This window comes from Zea mays, chromosome 2 (assembly GCF_902167145.1).
Source record: "Zea mays cultivar B73 chromosome 2, Zm-B73-REFERENCE-NAM-5.0, whole genome shotgun sequence".
Lineage (NCBI taxonomy): Eukaryota > Viridiplantae > Streptophyta > Magnoliopsida > Poales > Poaceae > Zea > Zea mays.
The window spans coordinates 121,806,375-121,812,982 of NC_050097.1; positions in this window are offsets into that span (position 1 = coordinate 121,806,375).

The following is a 6,608-nucleotide window of genomic DNA, read 5'->3' on the forward strand; positions in this document are numbered from 1 at the left end:
TTGTGGTTTTAAAATCTTTTATCACCTTGTTTGATGCATTAGATGATAGGAGTTGTGTGCTAAACCATTAATGCATTTCTTTCCTTGAAAATTTGATTATCCTTCCTTGATACCCTTTTTGAAAAGAATTTTATGATGCTTAGCCTTACTTTAGCAAACAAAAATGTTTTGTTTTAAAACAAAAGTGATGCTTCAGTGGGTGGCAATGTTTTCGAAAAGAAAAACTTGTGATGGTGGATCCATCAGGGCCTTGATGGGTTCAACGTAGTAAAAGATGTACCTCTGCCAGGTACCAAACTTTGGGTTTAAATAATAAAGCTGAGACCGGGCCGTTGACTTGCACGAGAAGGGAGTCTCGGTGTAGTGTCTCCGTCTAAGTCGATTAAGGACTGTCTCGATGTAGGCTTGCTGATCGAGGACCTTTTAACTGGTCACATGCCTCATCATGGGTAAGCTTTGCCTTGGGCAGACTAATACCATAACAAGACAACACACAATGGGAGTGGAGAGATGGCGAGAGTTGCGTGTGCCCTCCGTGGCAAGAGGCTGGACGGTGGTGTATCTGTGCTCTCGGTTGGCGTGAACCTGATCTGGTCTTAAGAACCCCGGTCGCAAGTTGACATATGCAAGGGTTAAGTGCTACATATGTCGTGTGACTGGAGATCCCCAGCTGGGTATTAATCGATTTGGATCGCCGTTACTTCTCGGACATGAAGACTTGGTCACTGCCCTACACGTAGCAATCCAGCGAACTGAAGGGATGATAAAAAGATGGCTAGTGTAGGACAAGTGCTTGAACTAGGGTAGAAAGAACTCTAGATGCAGGTAATTTTACTTAACTTGACAAGTAAAAATGGATTTTTAAGGATCCACTCATAGTAAGCATTTCTGCAAACAGAGTCCTTGATTCTTGATAAGCCATACTTTGATTTCTAATCAGCCAGCATATCCTTGAGAGTCTTTTTCCTTAGACGGGTAAGACTTGCGAAAGTACACTTCGTACTCAGGGTTTTCGAACCCATGTTGTTGCAGGTACTAGAATTGTGCTGCTGTGGATGGTGTTAAGCGCCGGTGGGCACGGCTTTCATATAAGTCTAAGTAACTCTTCTATACTTCTTATTGAGGATGTTCACTCAAGCTAGCATATATTTAAAAACTATAAATAATTCATAACAGTTCAAAGTTTATTCTTTGAATCACTTTTATAATCACTCCGATCATGTACAATGTAAATTTGATGTAACTTGTAAAATTTGGTAACAAGATTTCCGCTGCAAAAATGTTGGTGTGTGTGATTTGTGTTACTTAATCTTGCGGTCCTAGTTGTAAGTGGTTTATCCGAGGTCCTTGGGGCACTCGGACAGATCTTGTTAAGTTATCTGGTGCACATGTATAGTCGTCCGAGGTCTTTGAGACAAAGGAAGGTGCATGTGGGCCCAATAACTTGGGAGGTTCTGCCACAGCTGGTATCGGAGCAGGATTAAGTATATACGGTCACATATGTATTTTCAAAACAAAAGTTTTGGTTTCGAAAAACCTATTTTCAACTAAACACATTGTTTGGCTTTGAAAAACAGTTTTGAAAATTTATAATGCTAGCGACATCCTCTATTAAGCCCTAAATTAAGGACTATTAGGTGGCTTATTTGAAAAACCACTAACCCACAACCAGGGGTATTGCATACATGTGTATTTTTATTTTGAGGCCATTTAGTTTTGAATGGATCGACACTCAAGGTAAGGTGAGATGTGAGAGCATGACCGAACAACCGTCGGTCTAGGGAAGAGTATAAAAAAGCGCTTGATTATATACATGTTCCACATATGTATATATGAAGGCTGCGACATGGAGTATTTACTTTTCTGTGAATTCAGTACCCCATGGATGTGTATGGGTATACAGACATGGGAATACTGAGAAATGTAATGTACTTGTAACGACGCACCTACGCTCACGTAAGAAGGTGAGTTACCATAATGAGTTGCCCTATGGTTAAAGTGTGGCAACGGCGCCTATGTGTGGCTCAGCACTTAATGAAGAGCTGGCCTGCATATAGCAATATATGGTGTATAAACTATGATAAACTGTCATGTGTGGATCTTGCATCATTGGGAATTGGGCTGTGATGAATTTTTCTGCAGGTACACTAACCTCGAAAACGTATGTGTAGCTGATGACTAGCAAAATACCGTGAGAGTCGTAAGTATGCCACCGATATAGAACGCTATTGCCACATTAGATTGGCAAAAATTTGTGAGGACGCATAGGACGAGCATGCATCCTAATTGTTGCATCATGTTTGTCACCTATACACCCAAAATGCTTCTCTTGCCTTTATTCCAGTAACCAGTGATTGTAGATAATGTGGTGTAATGTTGTATTATGGATTTCGATGAAATAGTGTCCTCCATTCTTTAGGTAATATGTTTAGGTGCTATATGTGTTTGTTCTTGTGCTTGATATGTCGATAGAACGTTAGTGACTTGTTTGCCTAAATCCAAAATTAGGCCATGTTCTTATTTGGTGAACCATGGCCCAAATTGAATTTTCCGTTATCACTCCATGACCAAGCCCATGCAAATAAACGCGTAGACAATTTCCTTATTGGACATAAAATGTACCCAAGCTTAAAACAAGGATCTCAAGTCATGTTTCCTTCCAAAACCATTCCCTTGTTCGATTTGTGCAAGCTGATGTACCTTATCCAGTTTGCCTGATCTTAAGGACGGCCATGTTGTTTTATCAACCTAACCTAGGAAAGGACATGTCCGATCATTTTCTTGAATTTGGTGCCTTTGATTTTCTCATATCTATGAAAGGAATACCAAATTAATCTTATGATTGTTTTCCCTCTGTATCTAATCAGATACTAACCCTTGACCTTGTAATCTCTATAATGGGCATAGAAATATGCTTGGGGCTGAAGTATCAGTCTCCCATCGTACTCCCTCACCGACCAATTTAGGTTACGGCTATGCCTTGTTCATTTCATTGGGCCATGATCTATTTGACTCTCTACTTGTAACCGTTTTGACAGGTAGTGTCGGGGACCATAATTAGGGGTACCCTCAAGTCTCCTAATTCTCAGCTGGTAACCCCCATCAGCATAAAGCTGCAAAGGCCTGATGGGTGCGATTAAGTCAGGGATCGGTCCATTCGAGGGACTCGATCACGCCTCGCCCGAGCTTAGCCTCGGACAAGGGCAGCCGACCCCGGAGGATCTCCGTCTCGCCCGAGGCCCTGTCTTCGCCAAGAAACAACCCTGACCAAATCGCCACGCCAACCGACCAGATCGCAGGAGCATTTAATGCAAAGGTGGTCTGACACCTTTATCCTGACACGCGTCCTCCAGTCGACAGAGCCAAAGTGACCGCAGTCACTTCGCCGCTCCACTGACCGGCCTGACAGAAGGACAGCGCCGCCTGCGCCTCTCCGACTGCTGTGCCGCTCGACAGAGTGAGGCTGACAGGCAGTCAGGCCCGACCTCAGGCACCATAGGAAGCTCCGCTCCGCCCGACCCAGGGCTCGGACTCGGGCTCAGCCCCGGAAGACGGCGAACTCCGCTCCGCCCGACCCAGGGCTCGGACTCGGGCTCAGCCCCGAAAGACGGCGAACTCCGCTCCGCCCGACCCAGGGCTCGGACTCGGGCTCAGCCCCGGAAGACGGCGAACTCCGCTCCGCCCGATCCAGGGCTCGGACTTGGGCTCAGCCCCTGAAGACGACGAACTCCGCTCCGCCCGACCCAGGGCTCGGACTTGGGCTCAGCCCCGGAAGACGGCGAACTCCGCTCCGCCCGACCCAGGGCTCGGACTCGGGCTCAGCCCCGGAAGACGGCGAACTCCGCTCCGCCCGACCCAGGGCTCGAACTCGGGCTCAGCCTCGGAAGACGGCGAACTCCACTCCGCCCGACCCAGGGCTTGGACTTGGGCTCAGCCCCAGAAGACGACGAACTCCGCTCCGCCCGACCCAGGGCTCGGAATTGGGCTCAGCCCCAGAAGACGACGAACTCCGCTTCGCCCGACCCCAGGGCTCGGACTCAGCCCTGGCCTCAGTCGACGGTCTCCGCCTCGCCCGACCTAGGGGCTCGGACTCGACCACGGCCACGGAAGACAGACTCGACCTCGACCTCGGAGGAGCCTCCACAACGCCCAACCTAGGGTGCGGACCGACCACGGCGACAGGAGGCGCCATCATTACCCTACCCCAAGCTGACTCGGGCTACGGGGAACAAGACCGGCGTCCCATCTGGCTCGCTCCGCCAGATAGGCAATGATGGCGCCCCGCACACTCTGTGACGACGGCGGCTCTCAGCCCCCTTATGGAAGCAAGAGGACGTCAGCAAGGACTCGACAGCCCCGACAGCTGTCCTTCCGCCAAGCTTCAGCGCTCCTCCGACGGCCACGACACCACACGAACCGGGTGCCAAAACCTCTCCGGCTGCCACGACAGCATGTACTTAGGGCGCTAGCTCTCCTCCGCTAGACACGTAGCACTCTGCTACACCCCCCATTGTACACCTGGATCCTCTCCTTATGCCTATAAAAGGAAGGACCAGGGCCCTCTTACAGAGGGTTGGCCGCGCGGGGGAAGAGGACGGGACAGGCGCTCGCGTGAGGCCGCTCGCTCCCCCTCCCGCGTGGACGCTTGTAACCCCCTACTGCAAGCGCACCCGACCTGGGCGCGGGACGAACACGAAGGCCGCGGGATTTCCACCTCTCTCACGCCCGTCTCTGGTTGCCTTTCTTCCCCCCTTCGCGCTCGGCCTCGCGCCGACCCATCTGGGCTGGGGCACGCGGCGACATTTCACTCGTCGGCCCAGGGACCCCCCGGTCTCGAAACGCCGACAGTTGGCGCGCCAGGTAGGGGCCTGCTGCGTGTTGACGAACAGCTCCCCGTCAAGCTCCAGATGGGCAGTCTCCAGCAACCTTTCCATCCCGGGATGGTGCTCCGTTTCGGGAGTCTTGAGTTCATGTCCCTCGATGGCAGCTACGACATGATACTCCTTCCCCCGCCGTGTGACAGCGACAATGGCGGCCGACAGCCCGCCCGCCGGCGGCGGAATCAACGACGTCTTCCCCGCGTGGTGGAAGAACAACATTCAAGCTCACCCCGTCCTCCCCCCCCCCCCCCCCCCGCCGACGGAGGAGGAGGCGGGGCAACCAAGGCCAAGCACGAGGCGGCCCCTCGTCGGCTGTCGAGCAAGTCGACGGTGCCGGCGCCCCAACAGGGGGCGCGTCGGGCATCGACCACGCGTTTGAGACGAAGACGAGCATCGTCTCCCCGCGACATGCCAATTCCGAGCAAACGGACGACGCCAGCACGCTCGCGAAAGGCTTGCTGGGCGTCACCCTCGTACCTGGGACGACGGTGCAGTCAGTCCCTGACGTGACTTCGTCACCGCCCGTCGACCAAGAGGTACCGACCGATTCCCATCTCACGCCCCTTGGATTCAACCTCGACCCGCCAAGCGTCTTCGCTTTGGCGGATGCTATCGTAGAGGCGAATCCAAACCCTCTGGGGTATCGTATGCAATCACCCTGGGACCGGCTGATGGACGTCTCGACCTACGGGCCCTCGGGGTCTGAGGAAGATGACGAGCCCGACTTCTGCTAGGATTTCTCTGGACTTGGCAACCCCAGTGCCATGCGGGACTTCATGACCGCATGCGACTACTGCCTTTCCGACTGTTCCGACGGTAGCCGCAGCCTCGGCGACGAGGACTGCAGCCCGAGTCGTCGATCTAGGGGGTCCCTCCGAGGGCAACCATCTCGGTATGCCGGAGAACGGTGATCTACCTAGGCCTGTGCCACGCGTTGACATCCTACAGGAGCTAGCTGTGGTCCCTGTTCCGGCGGGGGGTCATGACCCACAGCTCGAGCAAACCCGCGGGGTGCAGGCCAGGCTCGACGAGGGAGCAGGAGCACTTGAGCCGATCCGCCGGGACGTCGGGCAGGAATGGGTGGGCCAACCTCTGTCCGGAGAAGTGCGCCATCTACCCCAGGGTATCCAGCACCGCATCGCCGATGATGTCAGGATGAGGCCGCCACCCTCTTCCAGTGGGGTCGGCCAGAACCTGGCTGCAGCAGCAATGCTTCTCCGCGCGATGCCGGAGCCATCAACCACCGAGGGGCGGCGAATCCAGGGAGAGCTCAAGAATCTCCTGGAGGGCGCCGCGGTCCGACGGGCCGAGAGCTCCGCCTCCCGGAGGCAGGGGTACCCCTCGGAACATCGTGTCGCGACTTCCCGATTCATGCGGGAAGACTCGGTCCACACCGGGCGCACGCGCAACACAGCGCATGCGGCCCCGGGTCGCCTCGGCAACGAGCACCATCACCGCGACCGTCGGGCCCACCTCGACGAGAGGGTGCGCCGAGGCTACCACCCCAGGCGTGGAGGACGCTACGACAGCGGGGAGGATCGGAGTCCCTCGCCCGAACCACCTGGTCTGCAGGCCTTCAGCCATGCCATATGATGGGCGCCGTTCCCGACCCGGTTCCGACCCCCGACTACTATCACAAAGTACTCGGGGGAGACGAGACCGGAGCTGTGGCTCGCGGACTACCGGCTGGCCTGCTTACTGGGTGGAACGGACGATGACAACCTCATC